This window comes from Pseudophryne corroboree, chromosome 1, assembly GCF_028390025.1.
Source record: "Pseudophryne corroboree isolate aPseCor3 chromosome 1, aPseCor3.hap2, whole genome shotgun sequence".
Taxonomy (NCBI): domain Eukaryota; kingdom Metazoa; phylum Chordata; class Amphibia; order Anura; family Myobatrachidae; genus Pseudophryne; species Pseudophryne corroboree.
Genome location: NC_086444.1, coordinates 889,002,936 through 889,018,019, shown reverse-complemented (window position 1 = coordinate 889,018,019; position 15,084 = coordinate 889,002,936). Strand labels below are relative to the sequence as shown.

The 15,084-nt window shown below is 45.8% G+C and overlaps 1 protein-coding gene across 6 annotated transcripts in view; it reads right to left on the bottom strand.

Moving 5' to 3' along the window:
* The window catches only part of ANK2 (ankyrin 2), a 939,290-nt gene that overhangs the window by 760,584 nt on the left and 163,622 nt on the right, over positions 1 to 15,084 (bottom strand). Inside the window, exon 1 of one of the 6 annotated variants that reach the window (XM_063920162.1) lies at positions 13,138 to 13,486. The exons of the other annotated variants lie outside the window; for them this stretch is intronic. The gene's annotated coding sequence lies outside the window, so the exon portion shown is untranslated. Of the gene's footprint in view, positions 1 to 13,137; positions 13,487 to 15,084 lie in introns of those variants that run through there. 6 annotated transcript variants of the gene reach the window in all.

The window sequence follows — 15,084 nt, the reverse complement described above, 5'->3', positions numbered from 1 at the left end:
CAGCAAGGGGCATATTTGCTAAAAGCTTCTGAATATCGGCGGGATTTAAATTGCCAATAATATTCAATGCAACATCCCACAGACAGAATCACTGACAATTGGCTACAGTATGGGGCATCTTCATGGAGTTCTGTGGAAAATTAATCTAAGTGGAACTCACTGAGGAAGCCACAAAACTGAAAAATGCTCATTTGAAGAGTTTAGTATTTTTACTTGTTGTGTTTCTGCTATATCATACCTTGCCTATTATTACTAATGATGCATATATGCATTGTATGTAGTGCATGCTTCAGCTAGTACACATGACTTCATATATAATAAAAAGGAAAAATAAAAGGAAATACATTTTTTAGACGTGTGTGTGCGTGCGCGCGCAGGCATGAGTGTCTGCAATTGCCCTCTTGCTAGGATTCTGCCATCCATACAATGTACTTATATAACATACCCTCCAACTGTACCTTTTTGGCAGGTGCAGTAACTTTTTTTATGGTCTGTACCTGCCAAAAAGGGCTTTGTACTGATTTTTGACTCTCCAAATTAACATTGAAAGTATAGGAAGGGGGGGCATGACTAAAATGAGTTCTGTTTACATTTACATGTCTTTTGTTTTTATACTTCAGGAATCATCTATTAGTTAGATATCAAGTTTAGTGAAAATTTATTACATTGAGTGCGTTAATTATAATAAAATAATTTCAACCACTCCTACTGCAGTATTTGTGAAGACAAATTTATAATAAAATTGGTAAGTACAATTGGTATACAGTATACTAATTTTAACCATAATTATTACGCTACTTACTTGACATAAAGAAAAGGTGTATACAGATGGAGCCATCTTTATCTTGACCTTTAATAGGATTAATTGAGCCAGGGCAGTCGTACTGAATCCCCTGCTGTATTGCTCTCTGTGTTGTATTGCAGCTGAGAACAATAGATGAAGGGTTTATGCTAATAAACCACGGTATGCCTAGGCGCAGCAGAGAAGCCAAGATGAACGTGTCTCCATCTGTATAAAGCTGGGTACAAACTGGAGTGATATCCACCTGATATGCCGAATCGGAATGACATATTGGGCATTTTGCCCAGTGTGTATGCCTAATATGTGCGCTCCTGCAGAAGCTAGCTACATTGTCAGGTTTGATGTGCAATCAAACATGACGATATAGCTATCGCTAGCGTCCTGTAGTATGGTAATGAAGGAACACGATCGTTCCATCCTTCATTAACATCGCTCCAGTGTGTACACACAATCTGGGCTGATGAGCATTTGTTCCAATGTCGGAACGAATGCCCATTGCTCTAGTGCAGGGGTGGCCAACCCGCGGCTCTCGAGCCACATGTGGATCTTTCATCCTCCGCATGCGGCTCGATCTGCTCCCGGCCACCGCTGCCCGACACTGTGCTACTTCAGGACTCTCCGCGGTGTATGAGGAGAGGGGAGGAGAGCGCAGCGCGTGCCTCTCCTGCCCCTCTGACTCCAGCGGCGATGTCTAGCTTAAATTCGGTGCTGGACCATGAGCCAATCAGAGCTCGCGGTCCGGCAGCTAATGCTCCTGATTGGCTGCCGGCCGGCTGAATTGAAGATATACACCACCGCCGGAGTCAGAGGAACAGGAGAGGCGCGCGCTGTGCTCTCCTCCCCTCCCCTCACTGCAGCAGCACGGTGAGCAGCATTTGAAGGGGGGGGGGGGGATGGGCAGCCACTGTGGGGGCATGTGTATCTGCACTGGGGGCATAGCTGACACTGTGGGGGCAAGTGTATCTGCGCTGGGGGCATAGCTAGCACTGCGGGGGCATGTGTATCTGCGCTGGGGGCATAGCTGGCACTGTGGGGGCATGTGTGTCTGCACTGGGGGCATAGCTGGCACTGTGGGGGCATGAGTCTCTGCACTGGGGGCATAACTGGCACTGTGGGGGCATGTGTGTCTGCACTGGGGGCATAGCTGGCACTGTGGGGGCATGTGTGTCTGCACTGGGGCATAGCTGGCACTGTGGGGGCATGTGTATCTGCACTGGGAGCATAGCTGGCACTGTGGGGACATGTGTATCTGCACTGGGGGCTTAGCTGGCACTGTGGGGACATGTGTATCTGCACTGGGGGCTTAGCTGGCGCTGTGGGGACATGTGTATCTGCACGGGGGTATATCTGGCACTGTAAGGACATGTGTAGCTGGCACTGGGGGCATATCTGGCACTGTAAGGACATGTGTATCTGCACTGGGGGCATATCTGGCACTGTGGGGGCATGTGTATCTGCACTGGGGGCATATCTGGCACTGTAAGGACATGTGTATCTGGCACTGGGGCGGCATATCTGGCACTGGGGGCATATCTGGCACTGTTAGGACATGTGTATCTGGCACTGGGGGCATAGCTGGCACTGTGTGGACATGTGTATCTGGCACTGGGTGCATAGCTGGCAATGTAAGGACATGCATAGCTGGCACTTTGGGGACATGTGTATCTGGCACTGGGGGGATATCTTGCACTGGGGGCATAGCTGGCACTGTGGAGACATGTGTATCTGGCACTGGGGGCATATCTGGCACTGTAGGGGCATGTGTATCTGGCACTGGGGGCATAGCTGGCACTGTGGGGACATGCGTATCTGGCACTGGGGGCATAGCTGGCACTGTGAGGGCATGTGTTTCTGGTTCTGTGGGGACATGTGTATCTGGCACTGGGGGCATATATTTATCTGGCACTGTGTGGACATATGTGTATCTGGCACTGTGGAGGGGGGTATATGTATCTGGCACTGTGGAGGCACCCATTTATTGGCATTTTTATATGTATGTGGCACTGTACTGGGGCATTATATATATGTGGCACTGTACAACATTACTAAAAACGGGGTTATGACACAAGGTCATACTCCTACAAATGTCATACCGAAAGGTGTGCGGACAAAAATGGTGTGTGGCTTTGTGAAAACTAGGCCACGCCCCCATTTTTGGGCGCACGCATGATAATGGCTCTTGCCCTTTACTACGGATCTTTTTTGGCTCTTTGCCTCTGACTGCTTGGCCACCCCTGCTCTAGTGTGTACACAACTTAATAAAGAAAATTAATTCACTGCGCTAATTGTGTGAATAAGCTGCTCCAATAAAATGGTCAGACATTAAAAAATCACAAAGGAGTGCTGATAAAAGGAAAGAGTAAAAAAAAAGAGGAGAGTTTGATGTATATTAATAACGCTAGTACCTGTAAGGAAAAAAGTTGTTATTAAAAATGTATACAGCCCTTTTATTGAAAGGATTAAATGGAGTCCGTGAAGCACTCCTCCCATTCACCCTCAGGTGTTTAACTTTTAATTAGCTGGGTTCCTGCATTTCAGATCACAGATTGAAAGGGCACTATTTAGAGGTAAGTCCTGAATAAATTTATAGAATGTGATAGTATTAGGAATGTCAGGGACCCATGTGATGAAGTCACCTGGCCGCGGTACATGGGCCTGCATATTTGCGCAAATGTGTGCTAAGAACTTCAATTATACTCCATGTTAACTGTGAGGGTTTATTTAAATTATTTTTATTATCAGTGTTCTTAGTGCTAGGAGTGTGCATCTGCATCTCTCTTGCTCCAGCATAGTATTAGAAGCCTCAGCATGATAGCACCTCTTGATATCTTTAGTAATAGGATGTGCAATCCAGGTCCCCCCCTTTTCCACTATATTTGTGTATATATTGTACACTGGAAGGCAAGGCTTCCTTCCTCTGGTATTGGCACTCCTCCCATTCACCCTCAGGTGCTTTAATTAGCTAGGTTCCTGCATTTCAGATCAAACATTGAAATGGCACTATTTAGAGGTAAGTCCTGAATAAATTTATAGAATGTGATAGTATTAGGAATGTTAGGGACCCATGTGATGAAGTCACCTGGCCGCGGTACATGGGCCTGCATATTTGCGCAAATGTGTGCTAAGAACTTCAATTATACTCCATGTTAACTGTGAGGGTTTATTTAAATTATTTTTATTATCAGTGTTCTTAGTGCTAAGAGTGTGCATCTGCATCTCTCTTCCTCCAGCATAGTATTAGAAGCCTGAGCATGATAGCACCTCTTGATATCTTTAGTAATAGGATGTGCAGTCCAGGTCCCCCCCTTTTTTCATCATTTTATACATGCCAACATCCTGAATGTCGATGTCCTGAGTAGCGGCGGCTCCTACCTTGTTGGAGGAGGAAGGCTGCCACTGGCAATGCTGCTGGTCCTCCCCGCCGCCGCCTGGGTCCTGGCGACTGTGCTATGTGCAGTTCACAGACGCCCGGGACACAGCGCATGCACAGTACCAGCAATGGTACTGCACATGCACAAAACCACGGCTTCTATGGACTGCACCGGCTGCAGCTCATAGAAGCTGGCTAGGGTGACTAGACACGGAGCTGGCTTCTTACAGGAATCCAGCTCTCTGCTTATTGCAGCCGGGTCTTGCAGTCCCGGAGGGAGGAAACACCTCCCAATGGGACTTCCTGTAGTGTCTGTGACTGGCAGGTAGGGCTTCCAATAGAAAGTCACTGACAAGTCACAGTGCAGTTTCACGGACTAATATGGCTTCACTGACAGTAGCTGGGTGGCAGATTTTACCTGGGGAGGCTGCAGCACATAAGTAAAAACCGCCACTGGTCCTGAGTATAACGAGATTCTGGTGTCGACATTTTGATTGTCAACATTCTGAATGTCAACATGTTGACTGCTACCCTTTATATCGTCTTTACATCTGCCAAGGAACTTTAAGTGCTTTATAAAAGTAATGTTCTGTGCCTTTCACTGCTGTTTGACCATTGTTTGGTGCTGTGGACTGTTCATGCCACCAGCGGACCCACTGGGGCACTAAGGAACAAAAGCCAGATATTTTGCTTCACAAGTAGAAGGGCACTTTATGCGTATGTCTTTTCATAACTTTAAGTGATATTAATACGGTCCTATACAACAATATTTTAGTGATTTTGTATGTATATTTATTAAACAGATTCAGATGCATGAGTTGGATTTTTAAACTACAGAAATGGTTAAAACGCTACTCATTTTGCTTATAGTGGTTAATAGAATTTTTTCTCAAGGGGAATTGGTTTTACCCCGAGTTGGCTGCCTTCCATTTTTTTTGCAAATACAGATTGGGCGAGCTGTATCCATTCTACCCTTTATATTGTTCCTGTTCTGTTCACCATAGACGTATAAATGGCTTAAAAATGTATGTATCTCTGAAAGCGGCATTTCAGCGGGCTGTTTTCTTTTGAGCATATAGTGCTGTCACCATAAGAGAAATGTACACTATAATTTTGAAAATGAAACATGGTATTTTAAAAAAAAAGAATTGCTAGCACTGCAATTTTGTTACCCAGTGGTACTGCATTCTTATCAACCTACCAATAAAATAGGTTTAAAAAAAATTGCTAAACAGATGGAATACTTTCTGGCTACTTGAGGATAAAGTATATTCCATTTGTCAATAATCACACTCGCTGTATTATCTATTTCAGTGAAACATGTAAGAAATTCATACAAATTTAAACTTTAGAGGGATTGAATTACTAAATTCTATTTGTGGATAGGAGAGATTATATAAATAGATTACAGGTAATGCTAGAAATACACATCTTAATGCTATAGTGTAACAACCACAGAAACCCTCTAACGCACAAACACAATCATATTTTACCTTTCTATACTGTACAGTAAGTCAGACAACAGAAAATACATAAATAAAAAGGAGTAGAAAAGCTCAATTAAGACCACCAATCTATCCTGAACTTCACATGGGAATATAGATAAATCTATATTCAATACCTTTCATATTTCAATAAACTGTTCTGGCTTGCAAATGTGAATATGACTCTTGCACTAAAAACAACCCTTAGCCCATTAAAAAATACTACAAAACACAGCAGAAAGCTGTCCTTTAATTATTAAGAGCTATACATTTACAGTATATGATCAATAAGCATACAAAACAATGTGCCGACTCTTGTTTGCGTCATCTTAACTAAAGTTGGCACAGACTGGACAACAGTGCAGACGATAAGGAGGAGAGGAGGGTCAACAAGATGATGACGAGAGCATCTCCATACATTGCACAAGGTGGCTACAGAATCCAAAATGTTTTTCTGCTGTATTCAGGCTGTGAGTCATTTAGTCAGCTGGTTTTAACGATTATTGTGGAGTGTATGACCAGCTATAGATAGGACAAACTAATTTTAGAAGCATAATGGGCATAATATGTATGGATATAGAACTACTGCGTATCACCATATATACACTTTATTTTACAGTATAAATCATTTAGCAAATTAGCTCTATCATGACAACTACACAGACCTACTGTAACAGAGACTGTTAATTATGGTAATGCTCATGGATTTTTATATATCCTACACTTATGTAAAGACACAGTTTATCAGATACGTTTTTCTGTGCCACATATAGTAACATGTTACATAATCTGCCACTGTCATGGCTAAACAGTATGCAGGACAGACTTAAGGCAGTGCTATACTGGACGACACGCTCCATGAGTGTCCATCACTGTCAGTAACTATGACACAGTTTGCTGGGCAAATTTCTTGTATATAGGGGCTAATTCAAACCTGATCGCTGCTGTGCGTTTTCGCACAGCGGGCAATCAGGTCTGAACTGCGTATGCGCCGCAGTCTGCCGGCGCATGTCAGAGATGCGATCGGCATCTCAGCCCAGGGATTGTCTCTGTCTGATTGACAGGCAGAGGCGTTCGTTGGGCTAGAGGATGCGGGCCAGCGGCGTTGGGCCGCCGTTTTGGGGTGTGGTCTGGGCAACGCAGGCGTGCCCAGACCATGCGAGGGGCGGGCCGTGGTGGCTGCATGACGTCACACGCAGCTGCTGCAACCCGGAGAGCGACGGGTAGCTCCCTGCCAGCACGCAGGAGCTGCACTGGTAGGGAGATACTCTTCAAGTACAAAAGCATCGCCGCCGTGCTTTTGTACCTGTGCAGGGGAGGGGGGGGGGGGGCAGAGGCCAGACATGTGGGGCGGACTAGCCCTGTGCTGGGCGTCCCCCCGCATGTCTGTCTATCTCTACTTGAAAATGAGTCTGTCCCTCAACTTATATGTTTATTTTTATGAGTAACACTATCACATTCCCAAAACACATTGTTATAGGGTTATATTTTATTGTGAATTTAGAAATCTGTCTCCTCCTAATTCACTTTGAGATATTTCCCCTCAGGACTTCTCCTGAGCTGCACCTGTACTCAGGGATACACTAACTTGGCCAATCAGACTAACCATAATTTATTATTTATTTATTTATTAACAGTTTCTTATATAGCGCAGCAAATTCAGTTGCGCTTTACAATTGGAAATAACAATGATATAACAAAACTGGGTAATAACAAACAGTCATAGAGGTAGGAAGGCCCTGCTCGCAAGCTTACAATCTATAGGGAAATAGGCATGGATACACAAGGATAGGTGCTATCTATTGCATAGTTGTCCACCAGATTCCAAAGGTTCTTGGTGGGCTGTATGATATGGTCACACAGCAATGATGATCCAGAGTCGAGAGGAAGGGAAAGTGAAGAACGAGAAGACGTGTGAGGATATGCGTGGACAGTGTCGGACTGGGGCATGCAGGGCCCACCGGGGGGAATGCAGTGGTAGGGGCCCATGTTAGGGGTGTGGCCAGACTGCAGAGAGGGTGGGGCCAGCCACCTCATTGGTTTGACTAACCATTAGAGAGTGCAACGTCTGGGCCCCTTCATAAATATATACAGTATATTAAGCTGCTGCATGCATGATAATGTACCAGATTAATAACAGATTAATAACAGCAATGCACTGTAGAAAATGCAGCATAGTCCAGTATAAGGTAACATATGTATAATGTATAATTCAAGTGCACAGTCTGGAACCTGATCCTTAGAGCAGGAGGTGGGCCCCCAGGCAGTGGGGCCCACCGGTGGTTTCCCCTGTACCCCTGTGGGCCAGTCCAAGCCTGTGTGTGGACTGTGCAAAGTGGATGAAATTTGATAGGAAAGTTTATGAAAGTTATGTGGGCGGTTCTGGAATTTGATACGCTTGCCTGAAGAGGTGAGTTTTCAGGGAACGCTTGAAGGGGTGGTCTTCTGTATGCCGACTGACGGGATCCCGGCGCACAGTATACCGGCGCCGGGATCCCGACAGCCGGCATACCGACACTTATTCTCCCTTGTGGGGGTCCACGAACCCCCTGGCGGGAGAATAAAATAGCATGGCGAGCGCAGCGAGCCCGCAAGGGGCTCATTTGCGCTCGCCACACTGTCGGTAAGCCGGCGGTCGGTCTCCCGGCGCCGGTATGCTGGTCGCCGGGAGCCCGACCGCCGGCATATAGTAGTGAACCCCGCTTGAAGGTTTGGAGACTAGAGGAGAGTCTTACTGTGCGTGGTAGGGCATTCCACAGAGTAGGTGCAGCCCGAAGAAAGTCCTGCAATTGTGAGTGGGAGCGAGTAATGAGTGTGGATGAGAGACGCAGCTCTTGTGAAGAGCGAAGAGTTCGGGTTGGGAGATACTTTGAGATAAGCAAAGTGATGTATGTTGGTGTAGTTTGGTTAATGGCCTTGTGTGTGAGTAAAAGTATCTCAAAAGTTTTAAGAATACCATAAAAACTCCTATAACTAACCCTACTGCCTACACCTAGCCTCCACATCTGATATACTTGTCTATCTCATATTCCATGTGTGTATGCGCATGAAAGTTTAACTCAATACATTTTACACTGTAAAATATTTTTTTAAATTGACAAGTTGATCATGTTGTAACACATGGCAACAAAAATATCAACTCTTCCTTTGCAGATACTGTAGAGTAGATGCTTGTGTGAAACATCTTGTAAATGTTGCTTTCTCACCATAAGACAGAAGACAATGAAATAACAATATCTATATACAGTAAATATAGTATTAAGGGAACTATTAAAAAAACTACAGTACAAAATATGACACGGATCTAGGAGTCATTGTTTCAGATGACTTAAAGGCAGGTAAGCAGCGTAACAAAGCAATGTGAAGGGCAAGTCAGATGCTTGGTTGCACAGGGAGATGTTTCAGCAGTTATGGCTCAATGGGTCGACCTGGAAAAGGTTGACAATCAATAGGTTGACATGGACAAGACCAACATGGGAAAAATGTTGACACAGTGAAAAGGTCGACGTGGGACAGGCCGACACATGAAAAGGTCTTTTAGAGTAGTTTTCTCCATAACATGACCAGGAACCCCAATTAGTGTACCACGTCCCCTTGCATGGATCGCGCTGCAGGTTACTTACTATTCCCAATTGAACTTCACTTGAATGATGAAGTAATAAAAAGTAAAAAATAAAAAAAAATGGAAAAAACTCACGTCGACCTTTTCACTGTGGCAACCTTTTCACTTTTTCGACCTTTTTCCCATGTCGACTTTGTTCATGTCGACCAATAGTGACCAACCTATTGGCTGTCGACCTACCATCCGGATACCGATATCAGCAGCAGAAACAAGAAGTAATAATGACATAATAATGCGTATAGGTCATTGGTACGGCCTCATTTAAAATAATGTGTTCAGTTCTGGAGGCAATATCTCCAGAAGGATATAAATACAACAACTAAAATGGTGCATAGCCTACATCGCAAAATGTATCCGGAAAGGCTAATAGTTTGGAGCAGAGAAGGGAAAGGGCGGGCATGATAAAAACTTTCAAATATATCAAGGGGTTAACAACATATAGGAGGGAGACATTCCTCAAAGGAAGAGTAGTATTAGAACACAACATATAGGAGGGAGACATTACTCAAAGGAAGAGTAGTATTAGAACCAGGACTGGTTCTAGCCCTTGTGGCGCCCCGGGCGGAAAATAGGGGCGTGGCTTCATACAGGGGCATGGTCAGTTACGCCCCCTGTAGAGTTGTGCCCCCATTTGTGCCCCCAGTAGCGCCATTTGTGACCCCAGTAGCGCCATTTGTGCCCCCAGTAGCGCCGCAAAAAAAAAGAATACTTACAATCCCCGCTCCTGAGTCCTGGCCGTTGCAGACCTCCGCCGTCGCCGCTCCTCTCCTCGGATCTATGGGAGAGACGTCATGACGTCTCTCCCATAGCACAGCATAGATACTAGAGGTCAATCATGACCCCTAGCGTCTGTGCCAGTCCCACAATGCTGTGCGGTGCGCGATGACATCATCGCGCACAGCAAAGGTCCTCTCCACGAAGGGAAACTAGACGGATAGCGTCTAGTTCCCTTCACAGCGGGGGACCAGCGGGGGACACAGCGGCAGCGGGGGGCACAGCAGCGGATCTTTCCATGGAAGCCGCCGGCGCCCCGGGCAAAAGTCCTGCTTGCCCGTGGCAAGATCCGCTACTGATTAGAACACAACATATAGGAGGGAGACATTCCTCACAGGAAGAGTAGTATTAGAACACAAGGACATGAAACTGGGGGAGGTAGATTCAAAGGAAACTTGAGGAAAAATTACTTAAAAGAAAGGGTAGTGGACAAGTGGAATAGCCTCCCATCAGAGGTGGTAGAGGCTAAGACAGTAGAGCAACTTAAACATGCTTGGGATAAGCATAAGGATTTTGTTACAAAGAACCAATGATCAAATAGGGTATGAGTTTACCAACAGGTAAAAAAGGGCAGACTAGATGGTCCAAGTGGTTCTTATCTACTGTCAAATTCTATGTTTCTATGTAACAATAGTATTATCAACTGGATTATTTTAATGTATACACAAATTCTCCATTACATAGGACTGCCCTCAAATACTATGCAGAAATATAATTGCATCTGTTTGGTATTTTATCTGTGTAGAATTAATCTGCAAAATCAATGACAGCCATGTTACTTGAAACTCACGTTATTTTTGTAATTTCCATATAATATATTAATTTCTCATACTGTCTCCTCGCAAACACACACACACTTAGCAACTTCTAATTTACTTGCAATATTCATATAATGCGGTCTGGATATGATGCTATATTTTACATGCTGTTCTTAAGATGCTACTATAATAGAACCTCTCAAAACAATTCCGATAAACAAGACGGTCTCTGGGCATTTCATAGTGTGTACCATTTATATAGATTATCTCCAAGAGGAGAGCAATTTAATATGTAACATAATCCACTAATGGAAATCATGCTAAGTACTCCATCTCAGTCTCTAATATGATTAGAATGTTATTTCCTCAACTTGGTATATTCCTCACTGTACTATAACTCTTATTCTGTTTTATGTGAATAGGCAATGTCCATGCATGTAGCAGATGTTGTAGCCGATGTGCTTGTAAATGCTATCGCTGCTGCTTAGAAGAAACAGAGGCTGTCACTGCCACTCCCTGCCCCCAACGGCATCAGACTGTCAAACATTGACAGTCTGATGCCGTCCTGCGTCCACTGTTGCAGACCTGTACTGTACATGTGCAGTATGGGTTCCACGTATGAGCAAAGTACGGAACATCGGTAATTTGCAGCATGTGCCGCAGATCCTTCGATATGTGTGTAACTTGCCATAAGGTTGTCATCTCAATATTAAAGCGAGCTAGCATATTTTCTCTGACTATGACATTATCCCATATTCAGCTATTAAACCTCTGATAATGGTTTATGGAAAGCATAAACTAGTCGGGTGTTTAAAAACAACAACTTATGATAGTGGAAGTGTAAAGTAAACCTTTTACAATATTCCTGACTGTTCTGAGTACTAGAGCCAGTGGCGTAAGTTCGTCCCAGTCGCCCGGAGGCATGATAAATGTTGGTGCCCCCCTACATATACACATACACACACATACCATATGTAGCTATCCGGCACTAAGGGTGAACAGTAGCAGCGTGCTCATGTACCTTTCCCAGTAGTAATATAGATACACATACAAAGTGGACGCACACCAAGTCAGTTATTACAATAAAACAGACACCAGCATACCATTATAGTACACCTACAGTGCTCCCTCACCCGCCAGCAGGTCTCGATGGAGATGCTTTGGCGCAGTGGTGTGCCGATATAATTAGTGTTCACTGTAGGATTTTTTTTACGGCAGGGTGCTGATCACGGGGAGGGATGGGCAAACTTAGGTACATACTATAATGCTTGGTGCTCCCATACCTATGGGCCAAAACATGGACAGTGCGCGCCGAAGGCGCGCTCCAAAAATCTAGCGGCGTTGTTTCATAATAGGGGCCAAACACTTTATTACAACACGGTGGTGCACCTAATACACATTGCACCAGATAGAACCTCCTACACACTGCGACAGATAGAGCACGTTATACACATTGCACCAGGTAGAGAGCACTGAGGCACACTGCACCAGGTAGAGAGCACTGAGGCACACTGCACCAGGTAGAGAGCACTGAGGCACACTGCACCAGGTAGAGAGCACTGAGGCACACTGCACCAGGTAGAGAGCACTGAGGCACACTGCACCAGGTAGAGAGCACTGAGGCACACTGCACCAGGTAGAGAGCACTGAGACACACTGCACCAGGTAGAGAGCACTGAGACACACTGCACCAGGTAGAGAGCACTGAGGCACACTGCACCAGGTAGAGAGCACTGAGACACACTGCACCAGGTAGAGAGCACTGAGGCACACTGCACCAGGTAGAGAGCACTGAGGCACACTGCACCAGGTAGAGAGCACTGAGACACACTGCACCAGGTAGAGAGCACTGAGGCACACTGCACCAGGTAGAGAGCACCGAGGCACACTGCACCAGGTAGAGAGCACTGAGGCACACTGCACCAGGTAGAGAGCACTGAGACACACTGCACCAGGTAGAGAGCACTGAGACACACTGCACCAGGTAGAGAGCACTGAGGCACACTGCACCAGGTAGAGAGCACTGAGACACACTGCACCAGGTAGAGAGCACTGAGGCACACTGCACCAGGTAGAGAGCACTGAGGCACACTGCACCAGGTAGAGAGCACTGAGACACACTGCACCAGGTAGAGAGCACTGAGGCACACTGCACCAGGTAGAGAGCACTGAGGCACACTGCACCAGGTAGAGAGCACTGAGGCACACTGCACCAGGTAGAGAGCACTGAGGCACACTGCACCAGGTAGAGAGCACTGAGATTGAAGTTTACAGCTGCAAAATACTTACAAGGTTAATTTAGCCCAGGGGGACTCTCATGTGCTTACCGGGTCCGGCGGCGCACGGCTGGGTCTGGCGGCGTGGCGGGGTACGGCAGGCAGAAAACGGCGGGTTGGTAGGGCGCACAAAAACGGGCAGGGTGGGATTCATCTGTCTAAAAAAAGGTGCAGACACCTAGCGTGAACACTAGATATATATATAAAAAAAACACAAACGCCTCATTCACTTAAACACACACACACACGTCTCTTTCACTTACACACACAAGTCTCTCTTACATACACATGCCTCCCACTTACACACACATACATGCCTCTCACTTACATACACATGTCTCTCACTTACACACACACACACATCACTCACACACATGCCTTTTACTTGAATGCACAACTTTCATTAAAAACACACACACACCTCACTTAAAAACAAGCACACACAAAACACAGTGCTTCCCCCCAAATACACCTCTCCCCTACCCCCCACACAGTGTCTACCTTTGGCTTTCATCATCAGGCTGACGGAGCAGAGAGCTTCCCTCGGCTGGCTAGAAGAGGAGCTGTGCTCTGGAGCTCCCCCTAGCTGCAGCCAGTGCCATCTCTCCCTACAGGAGGCAGCTTCCGTGTCAGTGACTGCTCCTCCGTCCACAATAGCAGCGCAGTTCTCAGGCTGCGGGAGACAGTGGAGGAGATGCGCCCCCTTGTGGTCAGGAGCCCGGCGGCAGCCGACTCCACTGCCTCCCACAGTTCCGCCCCTGACTAGAGCTGCCATTGCTATAGTCATCACATTACAAAGAGTCAGCCTATTAGCAGGGCCGCTGCAAAGTCTCTCTGCACCCTCGGAAAAGCTTCAGCCTAGAGCCCCCTAACTAGCAACCCCCTTCTCCCCCCCCCACCTCTCAGAGGAGAGATGCAGGTGGCTGGGGTGAATTGCATCAATATACATTCACAGAGAAACAGTGCAACACTAATGGACTTTTAAAGTGAAAAAGTATATTATAAACAAAGTCACAAAACGTTAAAATCCTTGAGTGACGACCATTCTTTCTCCCTATGTACTGTATACACGCTGGCATGTTAGGAATTGCATGAAGCCACTTTCCCCTTTTTTCTGAGTGGGGTCTGGTGGGGATATTTAATTGTATGTGTATACACAGTGGCTTAACTCCCAGAGACAATAGAGACACTTGCCGCCAGGCTCCAGCTGTCAGATGGACGCCAAGAAAGAAAAGCCAAGAGGGCTGATGAACTAGAAAAGATCTCTCTTCTTTCATTTCATAGTGATTTGCTGCAGTCACTGCTGACTGCTGTCCGAGCTCACAAACCCCCTTTGAAGACCCCTTCAGTTAAGAGTCTGGAATATGTGTGATAACAGCTCAAGAGGCATATTTAAGGCCAGTACACACTAGAGAGATGTGTGCTGAGCGATCTGTCACAGACCGCTCAGCACACATCTCTCCGCCCACTCAGCACAGCGCTATGTGTGCTGAGCGAGGATGGTGGGCACCGGCGATAGCAACGCGTGGGTCTAGTCAGATTGCTTAGATTTTAAGAACGGATCTCTCTGTGTGTACCCCCTTTAGCATGAAAAAATTGTATAATGAGAATTTTTCGTTTTACATTCTCATTGCATTTTATCACAATTTTTCCATGATTCATTATGGATCCATCTTAAAATTATCACTCCCAATAAGGTGGACTTTTTGCGAAGTCAGTTTTTTGGGAAGTGTGACTTTAACCCTTTGGCCGGCTGCAGAAGGGAGCAATACAGCTGTTTGTCTCCCCCCCCCCCTGCTGTCACCTTATTGCTGAGGCTGCCAGGTTGCCCTGCAGCTGCGGGCACCCTCCCCTCTCTACTGCACAAGTTGCTGTGTAAATGGCAGCTTGTGAAGAGATTCGGGAGCAGTTCATAAACAGTTTCATAGTTTGATGAATGTCCCAATTTCTACATCCCCATACTTTATATTGGGGAGTGTAGAAACTGTGACAAATGAA